General features: G+C 34.0%; 1 pseudogene; it reads right to left on the bottom strand.

Moving 5' to 3' along the window:
- Positions 1–978: 978 nt before the first annotated feature.
- Positions 979–13066, bottom strand: LOC132630372 (protein VACUOLELESS GAMETOPHYTES-like; annotated as a pseudogene).
- Between the last annotated feature and the right edge of the window lie 3344 nt (positions 13067–16410).

Genomic DNA, 16410 nt, shown 5'->3' with positions numbered 1-16410 from the left:
AGGGTTAAAAATATCCTCCGAACTTATTTTGGGTAAAAAATACCCCTCTCATCCTTAAAGTTTTCAAATATACCCCTGTCCTAACGGAATTATCTCCAAAATAACTCGAAATCATTTTTTAAACCCGTTCCATCATTTAAACCCGACCCAACTAAATAATAACCCATAAGATCCCCTTATTCCCTCAATTCCCTCAAACTTCAAACCTACATATTGGGGGAATAAGGGAATCTTATGGGTTATTAATTAGTTGGGTCGAGTTTAAATAATGGAGTGGATTTAAAAAATGATTTCGAGTTATTTTGGGGGGATAATTTCCTTCAAAACAAAGGTATATTTGAACACTTTAAGGATGAGAGGGGTATTTTTAACCCAAAATAAGTTCGGAGGATATTTTTAGCTCTTTTTCCAAAGTAAAGGGGTATTTTTGACTCTTTTCCCTTCTTAATATTATGACATTTTCTGTAACTTGTGGTAAAAAGGAGTTTTATTTTTTTATTCCCCTCCTTTGTCCTCTTTATTGGAGCTATTGCTCCTGTGGTTACTTGAACCCACAATTCTGGGATGGTGGGTGGGGGGTGCTGATCATCTGAGCATCCCCTCTTGTCGGTAAAAAGGAGTTTTTTTTTATCGGACTGAAAGTTACTTTTAGAAGACATTAAAAACACTTTAATTAGTCGAGTAAGTTACAATTCACTCTCCTATTATAATTTCATATCATGGACAGAGCTAGCATACAAAATACGGGTTCGGCAGAATCCAATAACTTGAGTCCAAACATTGTAACTTTGTTGAGAAATCTACTGAACATGTACCCTATAATAAATTTCAGAATTCAAAAACTTGAAATTTAGAATTTATAAGCTGCAGATCCTGGATTTAGCTACGAATTTGGCAGAACCTAGTAGCTCTGGCTAAACATGTATTTGTGTTAAAAATTTCATTTCATATGAATAAATAATATATTCAGAACCGAATAAACCAAAAAAAATAAACTAATAATGATCGAGAACTCATAAACTGTAATTTCTGACTCCGCATCTATCCGCCTCTGTTTCACAGCCCAAGCATGACCACAATTGAGACTATTTTCACCAGTACAAACATAATTTTTCCAATTCGTCTACCACCATGATAAGTCTGAACCGAACAATGACACTGATGTTGTGGATGTGTGTGTGAATGTGACATGTCGTTGTGGTGCATGTTCCATGGACTAGGGAAAAATGGGTTGGGAATCTCATAAGCATGACTATCAAAAGATTGTGTTTCAGGAAATATCGATGGTGGAACGTACGTAGAGATTCCTAGACTTGTTCTCTTTTCACATTGTAGCAACGTACATTCCATATGGATATCGAATTCACATAGCGCACACCTATAACGCCATGAAGAAGCGTTACATGCTCCATTGCAAACTGCACATGTTCCTGGTTTAGCTGAGCCTAGTAGCCTTAAAGGATGTACCTGAATTGACAATTATCATCGAAATGCTTGCATAATTATAATAAAGAGCTAAAAGATGATCAATAAAAAGATGAGAATTTAATTTCTGAAATTCTTAATACGTAAATTAAGATGAATTAACACTCCAACTTGCTTGGTTTTGCAAGATCGATCACCTATTAGTTTTTTTTTTTTTTTAATTAAACATTGTTGAATAGTTTTTTACTTGTAAAGGGGAACTTTTCCATATCAATGGAAAATGAAGAAATGAAAAGGTTTAAGTGTTTTAATGTGGGCTCAAAGACACTTGGTGGGATCACTTATTCAAGTACACATAAAGGGTCAAAACACTTAAACCTTTTCATTTATTCATTTCCTAGATGTGTGGGAAATCACCCCCACCCTAGCCCCACCCCCTTTACAAGTACAAATTATTCAACAAACATATCTTCGTGATAAAACTCTACATAATACCCTCTCAGTATCTTTCTACTTGACTCATGTTGACTTGACATTCTCTTTAAGAAGTACTTTATTAGGGTTTAATTTACTAAATTAATCTTATTAATTATGCTTTGAAAATCTAAGTTTGACTACTAGTACGTTATGTAGTTATCTAATTATATGGATTATATTGAAAAAACAAAAAATCTCTCTTAATTTGCTAAATTGGACAAGCAAAAGAAAAATTAAAAATTTATTTTTAACATAAGGGACAAGTAAAAGAGAAAAAAGGAAGTACTCCCTTCGTTCACTTTTACTTGTCCACTATTCTAAATATAAATTTTCACTTTGTCCACTATACTAAATATAAATTTTCACTTTTACTTGTCCATTTTACCATATCAAAAGAAAGACAATTTTATTTTCCCTGTTTTACCTTTAGTATTAACTACTCATTCCTCAAATTATTTTCAAGTTCATTGAAACTATACATCATTAATATGAATTTTATGGTCAAATATGCACTTCATTTACTGTTTCTTAAGGGGAGGCTAAGTACATTGTTGACGAGGCAAAGTACATTGTTGACAAGTAAAAGTGTTAGCCTTTAAAGACATGTGTTTTAAATATGAGTGTAGTATGAATTGGGAAATGGTGGGAAAACAAAATAGAGGAAAATGAAATTCAAATAAATTTCACTTTTACAAAGGCACTTTGTGGCAATTTGTCCCGCATTGGTGGGGGAAAGCACTTCTTGTGTGTTTATATATAGATTTACCTCTTCTAGCTCTTAAAGAGTTGAGAAGAGGGACTCCCCTCGAGCCGCCATCGCTCGGCTCGGCTTTAGATTATTTGGATTTGGATTTGGTTAAATGATCTGATTGATTGCTAATCTTTTTGGACCAAATTTATTTCCAAAATTCTATTATTTATTTTCCCTTAATAAATTTTGCGCGAAATTTTAATTAAATAAATTCGTGGACTTTTTTTATTCCCAACGGTAATAACTGGTATTATCGAATAGACACAACACTTGATGAAAAGGCAGTTGTCGTTTGCTGCCGCCCTTTGAGTTGGCTGAAATTCTGCAATTTGCATTGCCGCTATTGTAGAATATAAACTTTTTCAATCGATTAACTTGGCAACTGTGAGGGGATTAGATTTCATAAGGACACACAAGAAACTTGTGGGCTCATAAATTTTTTGTTTCATCTAATTTCTGTCTTTAACGTATTTTGGTTTTGGAAAAACAGAAACTTGTTTTCGTAAATTACTGGAAAGTTATTGTTTTTAGTAAATTACTGGTAGATTACTGATTTCAGTGAATTACTGGTTGAATACTTGAAGATAACAAGCTTAGGAAATCTATTTTTTATTGTTTAATTTTTTGTGTTCTTTTTGTGTTCTGTTTGTGTTGGAGATGAAAATCTTCAGATTTTCTACTATGCTTTTGAGATTAAAGTTTTCGTATCTTTCTACTCAATTGTCTACTCGATTTGAAGAATATAAAAACTTCATCGAGTAATTAATGTGTGGATTTTAGTTTGAAGATATAAGAATTTCACTGATTTATTAATTCTGTTTGTGTTTGTTGAACAGAAATGGGAGAACAAACTCCAAACGTGATTGCCATTGCTATTGACACACCAACCCCCGCGGTTGGCTATACAAGCAATGCTGAATCCTCTGTCTGTGCTACTTCGGCATCGGCTCCGGCAGAAAAGCCCGAAAAATTTACTAGGATTGATTTCAAAATGTGGCAACAAAAGATGTTCTTTTACTTGACGACTTTAAGTCTACAAAAGTACATTAAGGAGGAATTTCCAATTCTACCGGAATCAACTCCTGAAAATGAACGTTTCATTGTGATCGAGGCTTGGAAGCACTCAGATTGTTTGTGTAAGAACTATATACTTAGCGAACTGAAGGACAATCTTTACAACATCTATAGTAATGTGGGTACTTCGAAATAATTATGGGATGCGGTGGAAAATAAATATAAAACTGAGAATGCCGGATTGAAAAAGTTTATATCTGCGAAGTTCCTGGACTACAAAATGGTAGACGACAAGTCTGTTGGTACCAAAGTTCAAGAGTTGCAGGTTATCATCCACGATTTTCTTATTGAAGGTATAAGTATAATTAATACTTCTGTCAAAAGTATTAAGTGTGTTATTACTTACATACTCCCTCCGTTTCAATCTATGTGAATCCATTTGACTGGGCACAACATTTAAGAAGGAGGGAAGACTTTTGAAACTTGTGGTTCAAAATAAGTCTTGAATATTTGTGTGGTTGTAAATCATTCATAAAGTGAATTTGTTTCCAAATTAGAAAAGAGGTCATTCATTTTGGCATGGACTAAAAAGGAAATAGGTTCACATAAATTGAAATAGAGGGAGTATTATTTATTGAAGGTTTGGTGATTAATTGCGCGTTTCAAGTTGCAGCAATGATTGAGAAGTTGCCTCATTTATGGAAGGACTTAAAAAATTACTTGAAACGCAAATGATAGGAGATGACGCTGGAAGATCTCATCGTTTGGTTGAGAATCAATGAAGATAACAAGGTGGCAGAAAGGAAGGCTAATAGGAGATCAGCAATAGGGGGAGCACATAGTGTTGAAACTGCTCCAACGAATCTAAAATAAAGGAAAAAGACTTCAGTACCAAAGAACTATCCTAACAAGAAGAAATTCAAGGGAAACTGCCACAATTGTGAAAATATTGGACACAAAGCTGCAGAATGTCATGCTCCGAAGAAGGAAAAGAAAAAGGGTCAAGCAAATATGGTTGAAAAAATGAGGATATTGATGACTTGTGCGCTATGTTGTCTGAGTGCAATTTAGTGGGAAATCCTAAAGAGTGGTGGATTGATTCTGGAGCCACTCGCCATGTTTGTGTAGTTAGAGAAGCATTCACATAAAAGGGTTCGCTTCATATGTTCCCCCAAGACCCGACGAAATCATATTTATGGGAAATTTTGCAACGACCAAAATTGAAGGTTATGGAAAGATATTTCTGAAGATGACCTCTGGGAATGTGGTGACTCTCAACAACGTCTATCATGTTCCAGAAATAAGAAAAAATTTAGTCTCTATCGTACTTCTAGTGAATACCGGTTTTAAGTGTGTTTACGTTTCAAACAAAGTGAAATAAGTAAGAACGAGATGTATATAGAAAAATGTTACCTTACAGAGGGTCTTTTCAAACTGAATGTAATGGTCGTTGATAATAATAAGATTTCAGCTTCGTGGTACTTACTTGACTCAAATGATTTGTGGCATTACCGTTTAGGACATGTCAATATAAAACCTTTTGAAAAATGATTAATTTAGATGTATTGCCTAAATTTGAATGCGATAATTTAAAATGTCAAATCTATGTGGAATCTAAGTATGCTAAACATCCTTACAAGTCAATTGAAAGGAATTCAAATCCTTTAGACTTAATTCACAGAGATATTTGTGAAATGAAGTTGACTACATCTCGCAGTGGAAAGAAGTATTTCATTACTTTCATTGACGACAACACTCGTTATTGTTACGTTTATTTACTTAGTAGTAAAGATGAAGCAATTAACGCATTCAAACAATACAAAAATGAAGTTGAAACGCAACTTCCCAAGAAAATTAAAATTATAACACCTCGTACCTTAAACTAAGCCATGTTTATGATTCATGACTTAGAAACCAAGACGGGAAGTGTTGGAATTGGAAATTTTCCTTGGAATGGTAAAAGTACGGCCTACGTCAAAATGTATGGGTTGTACATTTATGTACGGGCCATACTTATTAGATGTATATCATAGAGGAGAAATCAGAAGCCACTGGAATTTGACATTCCAGGTACGGGCTAGATATACATCACGTACATCAAAGTACGAGACGTACTTTTGTTCCGTACTCTCTGTACCAAAACCACAAGTTTCTAGAAATTGCCACATGAGGTATGTGACCAATGTACGAGACGTTTAATATGGTACGGGTTGTATGTTGTGCCCGTACTTTTCCCGCTTCAGTGAAAAGCATAATCGGGACTTTAGTTTTATTTCCTATTTTTCATACCCTTCAAGCCCTAGAACGTCCCATCAATCCAAGATATTAAGGTAAGCCTATTCCAAGCCTTTCAAGTGATTCTAAAGAATATCTATGATTTCTAAATAGAATATCCACATATGGGAACAACCTAGGGTTTTCAAGAAAACCCATCTAAAGGATTCAAGACCAAAGCTTTTGGATTTCTTCTTCAAGTTCAGACCTTTTTACAGGTTTTGAAACGTTACAGATATGTAGGGTTTCTATCCACATGTGGGAACAACATTGTTCTTTACGTTCTTCCATGATTATACAGAAGTTTATCAAAACTAGGGTTCTAGACATGTTCATGATAACCCTAAGTACATGTACCATGATATACCATGTTTGTATGATTACTTCGTTAGTGTGATCTTAATGTTCCATTCTGGTTGTTGAGAATCTGGCCGTAATCCATACGTACTTTTCATTCCATGGGTTCTTAAATGCAAGATATAAACTTTCATGTTTATTTTCATGTACTTCCACATGTCTCCATGTTTTTGTGCAAGTTATACTATATATATTTCCATGTGACAATACAATCACGAATAATGTTTATAGTCAAGATTATATAATTCATGGGCTACTAAGCCAGATATACCCATGTATATGTTTTTGGGAGTTGCACAGATTATCGAGAAGGCTCAGATAGCCTGAAACTACGTATGCCAGTGTAGGATAAGGACCGCTCCGCCCAGTCAGGACAATATATTCATGTCTACCCATTGAGGGTTGTTGGATCCTCTCATGTTCATGTTCATGTCTTGTACCCCGGTAAGATACATGATGGGTTAGCTAGTCAGGCAGAGATCAGATCCCACGTACTTACGTGGTGGTTACATGTCGGTTATGCTAAGGCTCACCCACATAAAATGTTTTTCTCATGTTATATATATATATATATATATATTCATGTCAAATAATACTCATGTTCATGTTCAGATTACAGATACAGAGGCAGTTTCAATTTCAATTTTATTATTTCATGTGCCATGCTTATGTCATTCAGTTGCTTTACATATCAGTACAATTTGAATGTACTGACATCCCCTTTTAATTACCCGGGGTTTGCATTTCACAATGCAGATTTGCAGGACGACGGATTAGCACGTTAGGATTTGCTCGTATTAGCTTTTGGTGAGCCCCATTCTATTTGGGGTTTTATCTATATTTATGTTTATTTCAGTTATGTGGTAAAGGTATGCTGGGGGCCTTGTCCTGATAAACAGTTTAGCAGTCAGACTCATGTCAAAGGTTTCATAAACTAGTCAGTTATGTTATGTCAGACGTTCAGAGTTGTATAGCCATTTTGGCTCGGTATTAACATGCTATTTTAGACTATTTTCACATCATGTTTTAAAAAATTATTTTATCTACTATTATGAGATTTCATGCTTACTCAGATTATCCATGTTTTAAAGTGTATTCCGCATCAACTCCTGCTCAATGTTGATTCAGCAAGCCATGTGGTTCGCTCGATTACATGCAACAAGACACCGAGTTCCGTGTTACGCCCAAGCCATGGTTCGGGGTGTGACAAAGCTTGATAGCAAAGTCTAGGTTCAAGTGTCTTAGGGAGTATATGAAACCGTGTCTAGTGGGGTCACTTTTATGTGTGTGTGGCACCCACACATATAAACAGTTGACCATCAAACAAAATTGATAAGGAGTCATAAGGGTGATGAATATGTATCTCCTTTTGAAGAAATTTGTTTGAAAAATGACATTATTGATCAAACAACTGCCCCTTACTCTCACAATCCAATCGAATTGCAGAAAGAAAAAATAGAACATTAAAGAAGATGATGAATGCCTTGCTGTTAAGTTCTGGTTTACTCTAGAACTTGTGGGGGAGCTATTATTATGACTAATAGAATACTTAATTGAGTTCCCCATAGCAAAACACAATCCATTCCATATGAGAGATGGAAAGGAAGAAATCTCAACTTGAAATACTTCAAAGTGTGGGGGTGTTTAGCTAAGGTATAAATTCCTAAACCCAAAAAGGTAAAAATAGGGCCGAAAACCATAGATTGTGTTTTCATATGATATGCCACCAATAGCAAAATATATCGGTTTCTAGTTCACAAATCAGAAAATCCCGTTACTCATGTTAATACTGTAGAATTTTTAAAGACATTTATCCATACAAAGAGAAATGAGAGTCTTCTAGTGAAAGATCTAAACGACCTCGGGAAGAGACAAAGGAAAGTACTGCTAATAAGGAGAACCAAGACGTAGCAAACGTCAAAGGACATCTACTTTCTTTGGTCCAGACTTTTTGACATATCTATTGGAAAAAGAGCCTCAAACTTTTAAGGAAGCAGTGTCTTTTTCAGAAGCACAATATTGGAAAAAGGCAGTTAATAGTGAAATAGAATCCATTTTAAGCAACCATACTTAGGAGTTGGTTGATCTTCCTCCAGGGAACAAATGTTTAGGTTGCAAATGGATTTTCAAAAGGAAAATGAAGGATGACGGTACTATTGACAAATATAAGGCAAGACTTGTTGTAGGTTTTAGACTATGACAAGGCCTTGATTATTTTAACACATACTCGCCGGTAACGAAAATTACATCTATTCAGGTGTTAACAGCGTTGGACGCCGTGTATGACCTTCAAGTTCATCAAATAGATGTTAAAATAGCCTTTTTAAATGGAGATTTGGAGGAAGAACTATACATGGAACAATCTGAGGGGTTTGTAGTTCCTGGAAAAGAAAAGAAGGTGTGCAAACTTGTTAAATCACTTTATGGACTTAAACAAGCACTGAAACAATGGCATGAAAAATTTGATCAAATAATATTGTCAAATGAATTTAAGATTACTGAGTGTGATAAATGTGTCTACATTAAGAACACTCCAAATCATGTAGTCATTGTTTGCTTGTATGTTGATGACATGCTAATAATGAGTAAAGACATTGCCAACATAAATGTTACTAAGCGTATGGTTGCTAACAAGTTTGATATGAAAGACTTAGGACTCGCTGATTTAATTCTAGGAATTAAAATTCATAGGACTCCTCAAGGCCTAGCATTGTCTCAATCTCATTGCATCAAAATGGTACTTGAAAAGCTCAAACATTTGGACTTCAAAGTAGCACAAACTCCAATTGACTTAAACCATAATTTTGTGAGTAGTAAAGGTCAAAGTAAGTCTCAATTGGAGTATTCTCGAGTGTTGGGAAATTTGATGTACATCATGAATTGTACACGGCCAGATAGCTTGTGGGATAAGTAAATTAAGCCGATACACAGTTAATCCCGACCAAACTCATTGGATGCAATGAAACGAGTTTTGAGGTATTTACAATACACATAAGACTTGGCTTTGCATTACAATTCGTATCCCGCAATAATAGAGGGATATTGTGATGCAAATTGGATCACTGGATCAGCGGAAACTAAGTCCACAAATGGATACGTTTTTACCATTGGTGGAGGAGCTGTGTCTTGGAAGTCATCCAAACAAACTTGTATTGCCCGCTCTACAGTGGAGTCTGAGTTCATAGCTTTAGCCAAAGCCGGTGAAGAAGCTGAATGGCTCCCGAATTTCTTGAAAGATATTCCATTTTGGCCCAAACCTTTGGCACCTATATGCATACATTGTGATAGTCAAGCGACAATAGGAAGGGCTGGAAGCGTTATGTATAATGGTGAATCTCGTCACATACGACGAAGATATAATAACGTTAGACAACTACTCTCTAGTGGAATTATCATAATTGGTTATGTAAGGTGAAAGGATAATGTGTCGGATCCACTTACAAAAGGCCTAGCTAGGGAGGCGGTTGAGACATCATCAAAGGGAATAGGACTATGGCCGAAGACAAGTCAAAATGGTGGTAACTCTACCTAGAAGATTGGAGATCCCAAGATCTATGTTCAAGGAGATCAAAAAAAGTTATAATTGACCGTTCAACATTGTCAAACAAACTTTTGGTCCATTCATGATGAAGACAATGTTCAGTACCAAGAATAAAGCATTAAGGCTTTTTAATGGTTTCTAAGTTTGATACATGGTATATCAAATAATGTTTCTATAGGATTACATGTTTAGGAATCTCTTATGTAAGTGTGAAGTGTAAGCTGCTTCAAGGAGAATTCTGTAAGGCCAATTCTTTACGCACTTACGAGAGCAAGCGCGGTTCATGGCTGAAACGAACACAACAATGAGAATCAAAGACGGTTAAAATACTAATTTTGTGACATGTGGTTGTCGAGGCATACACCAAAGTTCGACGATTCAACGATATCAAATCTACCGATTGATCAAGTATATCCGACATATATTTACTATGGAAAGTTCAAAGGAAAACCTACTTATCCAGATGTGATTAATCCTTGTTTGCAAATCACATAATTTTTTCATGCATCATATAGTCATTCCCTATTCATGTGGGGGATTGTTAGGCTTTAAAGATATGTGCTTTAAAGATGAGCGTAGTGTGAATTGGGAAATGGTGGGAAAATAAAATGGAGGGAAATGAAATTCAAATAAATTTCATTTTTGCAAAGGCACTTTGTGGCACTTTGTCCTTTATTGCTGGGGGAAAACACTTCTTGTGTGCTTATATATAGATTCACCTCTTCTAGCTCTTAAAGAGTTGAGAATTCGGATTCAGTCAAATGATCTGATTGATTGTTAATCTTTTTGGACCAAATTTATTTCTAAAATTCTATTAGTTATTTTCCCTTAATAATTTTTGCACGGAATTTTAATTAAATAAATTCGCGGCCTTTTTATTTATTTATTTCTCAACGATAATAACTGGTATTACTGATCAGGCACAACACTTGATGAACTGAAATTTTTTGAACTAAATATCTCCTCTTCATTCTTGCATTCCGTATTTCTTTCAAAAGCCAAAACGTAAGTGTCTAGTTGTGATTTGCTGTCGCCCTTTGAGTTCGCAGAAGTTCTGCAAGTTGCATTGCCGCTATTGCAGAATAGTTTTTCGTTATATCCTGGAAGATATTAATCCATTAACCTTGGCAATTGTTATGGACACACAAGAAACTTGTGGGCTCGAAAATTTTCTATTTCATCTAATTTCTGTCTTTAACGTTTTTTGGTTTTGAAAAACATAAACTTGTTTTCATAAATTACTGAAAATTTATCATTTTTAGTAAATAACTGGTTTTAGTAAATTAATGGTAGATTACTGATTTCAGTGAATTACTGGTTGAACACTTCAAGATAACAAAAAGTGAAGGGAGGGAGTAATTTATAATTTACTCTACATAATAATTAATAACTCTTTAACTGTTAGCATACTTGTGTGACATTAGTCTACATGATTTGGTCAAAGTGCATGTAATTCATGCAAGAAAACAAGCGTGAAGTGTAGAAATTCTGGCCTAATGGATTTGGAAAAAATGGCCTAATAGTAAAAAAATGACTTCTTTTTCTCCAACTTTTCTAACTTGCTCATCTTCTTCTTTCATTTGAATCTATACAATTGAGGAACACAAAGGTTCGGTCCGGTCGGAAATGTTAATTATGTTAGGTTTTGTCAAAGTAGAGTTGTTTAGTTGGTCCGGTCCTTCTTCGAGTCCTGCGTATAGCAGGAGCTTAGTGTACCGAACTGTCCTTTTTTAGAAATGTTTAGTTGGGAAAAATCTCAGTAGGGGCCGATTTTGAAAAGATATGTATATTAGAGTGTCAAATTGTATATTAAGCCTTTCGGAAGTATGTTCTTAATTTGTTTAGGAGGTGAGCTGTTACAGAAGTTTTCAGGACTGATACTCTCTCTAGCTAACAATTTTATTTTCTTCAGAAAAGAGGTTTTAAGGGAGAAATCAAGCTTCGCATTCTTTTCCAAGGGGAAAGGGATCTTATTGAAGGCTTCTCAAAATCACTATGGATTAGGGTACACTTCTCTAAAATATGTGCTCCCTGATCTCAATTCATGTGATACTTTTCGCTTTTTGAAAATGATCAATTCTATTCCAAAGCAGATTTAAGATTTCAAGTTTGTGGGTTTTCCCACCCATCTCATATTAAAAAAAAAAAAAGAGACAAAAAACAAAGGCCTAATGATAACCGAGGGTTCGAACCCTTGACCGAAAGGGAGTAGAACTTAAGGGTTCCTCCTTTGCCACTAGAGCAAAATCACACATTGTTAATCGATTCTCAAGTTATATTTGTTATATATTTACTGGACTTTTCAATACAAATACCGAATTCGCATGAGTGTACGGGGGTTAATGATCTAAATCCACCCATGATTCTATTGATCTTTGAAGCTAAATTGAATTAGATTAACTCAATATTTAAAATTAAATAGTGAATTTTAAAATCTATATGAAAAGTACTATTCTTTGAAAACTCACGTTTTAAAATATTGATCAAAGTTTATATAGTTTGAATAGCAAATGAAAAGTGTCGCATAAATTGGGATAGAGGGAGTATCATATTTTCCTTTTTAATTAGTTCCATAAAGTAATCATACTTTTTTGGAGTATTTAGAATAATTTTTTAACTTTGAAGATTTACAATTTGTTCTTAATGATATAATTTATAGTTACACAAATATATGCCACTTATTTTAAAGATTAAATCACAAGCCACATAAATTGGGATTTATAATTAAGTTACCTGATGTAGAACATGTCGCAGTGTTTCAGGCAACTGAGTACAAAGAGGGTACGGTGTACATCGAATTCACAAAGCTCACACCTATAAAACAGCCCTTCCACGGAATCGCAGCACACGTTGCAGATGCGGTCCAATCGGCGATCGGCACGTGGCTTGCGGATGACGAGCTTGAGTGAATGGTAAGGATGCAAGAACGAAGAAAGATTCATTGGACATATTGTTCCACAGGATTCGTGCAGGTAGAAATCGCATTCGTGGCAGTGATATCTTTTGCCTATGCCAGGGATTTTGCAACCATCACATATATATTTGGTGTTCGAATCAAATAATGTTAATGAATGCTTTGGGTGTGTGAAGTGTTGTATGGTGTTTATCTGGATTGGTGCCATTTCTGAAAGGAAAAAACTCACAAGTAAGAACTAATGGGGTGACCTCCAAAGGGCAAGATGACAATATTGAAAGACTTTATCGGTCTTTCACTTGCTTTTTCTTCTTCTTTTTCTCTTTCATGGATGATTTACTTTATTATAGGCAAATCTCTATATAATTGTCATTCGTTATAACAACAGTTCAATATAACGGCCTGATTTTCTCCGAAAATAATTTTTTATGTTATATTTTATTTCTCTATAATAACATCATACTTATAATAATAGTGACATTCATTATAGCAGTATACCATTTGTAAAATTACCTCTCTATACCAGTCAGACTCAAATATTATGTAATAATATTTTGTAAGAACTATATCATTTATAAAATAATATATAAAAATATTTATGGTAATCATCACTGATATCATGCACATAGTAAATTTCAAGTACGAGTATCTAAAAGGAAGAAAAAATATTTCTCATAGTAATCTGAATTAGTGTTGTGAGATTTCAAAATCACATGTTTCCTATCTAGGGATTTTGTATAAATTTGAAACTTATTTTCCTGATTGGTAGCTATAATTAGTCTATTTTAAGTTTGAAATTATGAAACAACCTATAATTCTAGAATTCTTACGTCAAACTTGATATATTTATATTTTCAATTAATTTTAAACGCATATGTTCCTTAGATTTTTATTCTTTTACAACTAGTTCTAAATTTGTTAGTCTTTTCAATTTTTAATTAATTAAATATGAAAATCAATTGAGATTTTAGAATTAACAAGTATTTTGTTTTCGTCTATAACATAAGAAGTACAAAAAATAAAACAATTCTTTGCTTACTTTTATTTTTAACAGTTAAATGAGATCTAAACATCAAATGACAGTATACAATACATACATGACATCTCCTCACCATAACAGTCATGAAACTTTCAAACAAACGCTTTCATTATAGAGAGGTTTGACTGTGCTTCATCAACAACCTGAAAGTTTCCTTTTTTTTTTCTTTCAATTAAACACTAATTATGTAATACTCGAAATTTAATTTCCGACTATTCAGATTTGTTGGGCCAATTAAAGGGGAAGCACTCCCTACAATAGGGTTTTCAATATCAGGGCTCGAACTCAAAAATTCTAGTTAAACATTAAAGATTACATTCATTCCATCATATCTTTGGTGAGCAGAAGCGGAGCCAAAATTTTCACTAAAAAGATTCAAAATATGAAGAAGTAAATACAAAAAGTAAACAAAGAAATTCACCATTCATATTATAGATACATAAAAAATAACCTTTTATAGACAATATAATCTATGTTGATAAGGGATACGGATGAACTCCCTTACACCCGCTTTATTCCGCCCCTGTTGGTGAGTTAGGTGCTTCCTAATTAATACTCATGGTACTACTTCAGAAACTTCAATGTTGCTAATTAAAATGCAGTTGTGTCGAACTGGTTTAACCATGAAATATTCAAGAAATGGAGAGGGACTGCTTCACGAATGCCAAATAACTAATCCTATGTCATAGGGGACCAGGGTGGACCTACGTGATGTCAAGTGGGTTCATATAAAGTCGCAAAATAAGAAAATTAATAAAGAACAGTTATAAAAATATATTTTAATTATTAGTTAATTATTTTTTATTTTATTGATTCTTTTTAGGAAAAATTTCAGTTATAAATAATTTATGGGTCAAAATTACATATTCATAGCCCATATTTTAAATTACAAACCTACAACCCAATATTTCATGGCACAACTTGAATATTCACCTTTATACAACAATATACAACTTTATATACCTACTGTAGATAATGTATACACCTTGTATAAAAGTTTATAATAATGTATAAGACTAGTATACAATATTATACAACAATATATAATTTTATACATCTACTGTAGACAATGTATAAACCTTGTATGAAAGTGTATAATAATGTATAAGACTAGTAAAAAATTGAAGAGGAAAAAAATGACTATGGCGAGTAATTTAAAAAAGATGGGCTAAAACGGGTAAATATTTTGCCATAATTGACATACAGTGTAAAATTCCCTTCTTTTTATGCATTTCTTCAAATGTTGAATTAGTTAGGTGAAAATTTTGGGTCTGCTGTATACTATAGGGAACTCATGGCTGAATACAATTCTTATTATTTGTTTTGATATTTGGTAGAACTAATAAAAACAAAAAAAGACCCAAGTTACTTAGTGAACTTATATCAGGATTAGTTATTTCGGGTTTTGTTATTCCATCCTCTCATAGGGATAAAAATAACACTATAATTTCAGAATAACTAATCCCGTAATTAATATACCGTAATTTTGTCTCAACCAAATATGAAATAAACTCATCTCAAATTTAATTTTGAAATTAATGATCTCTTATCTCTCATACTAAACGAACCCTTAGTAATGAGAGACTATCTAGTTTGGTTGGACATTAATTGTTTGTCTTTGGTATCACGCATGATAAGATGGACAGGTCAAAGTCTACTAGTGATGACTTTCAAGTAGATGGTACAAAGATCATTTTCATATTTATTTTCTTGATGGGACAAAAGTATTTTATTGTAATTTTGCGTATGGATCTTATCTAAGATACATCAACGTACCTTTTTTTTTTTTTTTGTTCAAATTACTTAGCAATCATAAAGCTGCTTTGTCGTTTATTTGGGACCCCTACCATGTTTATTTTCAGCAAAAGAGACGTTACAGGTGGGAGGGGGACTTAAAGCCAATACCTCCATAACAAATGAAACTTGATACAAAGATAAATCCTAAGGACCAATTAAATGCAATGATCAAGAATGGAAATTCGACTCTCTCTTTACACAAGAAGATGAACATGTCATACTGAGTAATTCTTAGAATAAAAGGCCCGTCTTTGTGCAATATTGACAAACATCTTGATGACCAATAGCTAGCCAGGTCCATACGAGAAGGCTTTAAGCAAAAAATGGACGTCATTATGGAAACTGGAATTGATTCCTCTTTACCCTGAATCTGAAATTTGGCATGTTGTCCTGGTCACTTTTCAGTAACGATTTCACCTGATTAGGCAAGACCAAAGCACTAGTGAAGAGGGCCTGTACATTGTTAGCAACAGCGTGATTTGCCAGAGCATCAGCTACAGTGTTAGCTTCCCTATAGCAATGCACGATGCTATAGTTTCCTTTGCACATTTCCTCCTTAATGTTGATAATGATATCCATCATTTGCCAAAAAGTGTTGGAGTTCCCATTGATCATATTAACCATTATCATTGAGTCGGACTCAATAATAACATTATCAATACGATTTACAGTGCACCATTGCAGACCCTTGAGAATAGCCATTCCTTCGGCATTATTGTTTGTACCAATTCCAAAGTGAAAAGAAAATGCCATTGACATGTCCCCATTATGATTTCTAAGTATACCACCACCTGCAGATATTCCAGGATTGCCTTTACTGC

The sequence above is a fragment of the Lycium barbarum genome, chromosome 3, assembly GCF_019175385.1.
Source record: "Lycium barbarum isolate Lr01 chromosome 3, ASM1917538v2, whole genome shotgun sequence".
NCBI classification, from domain to species: Eukaryota; Viridiplantae; Streptophyta; class Magnoliopsida; order Solanales; family Solanaceae; genus Lycium; species Lycium barbarum.
The sequence above is the reverse complement of the archived record's forward strand: the minus strand, read 5'-3'. Positions and strand labels throughout refer to the sequence as shown.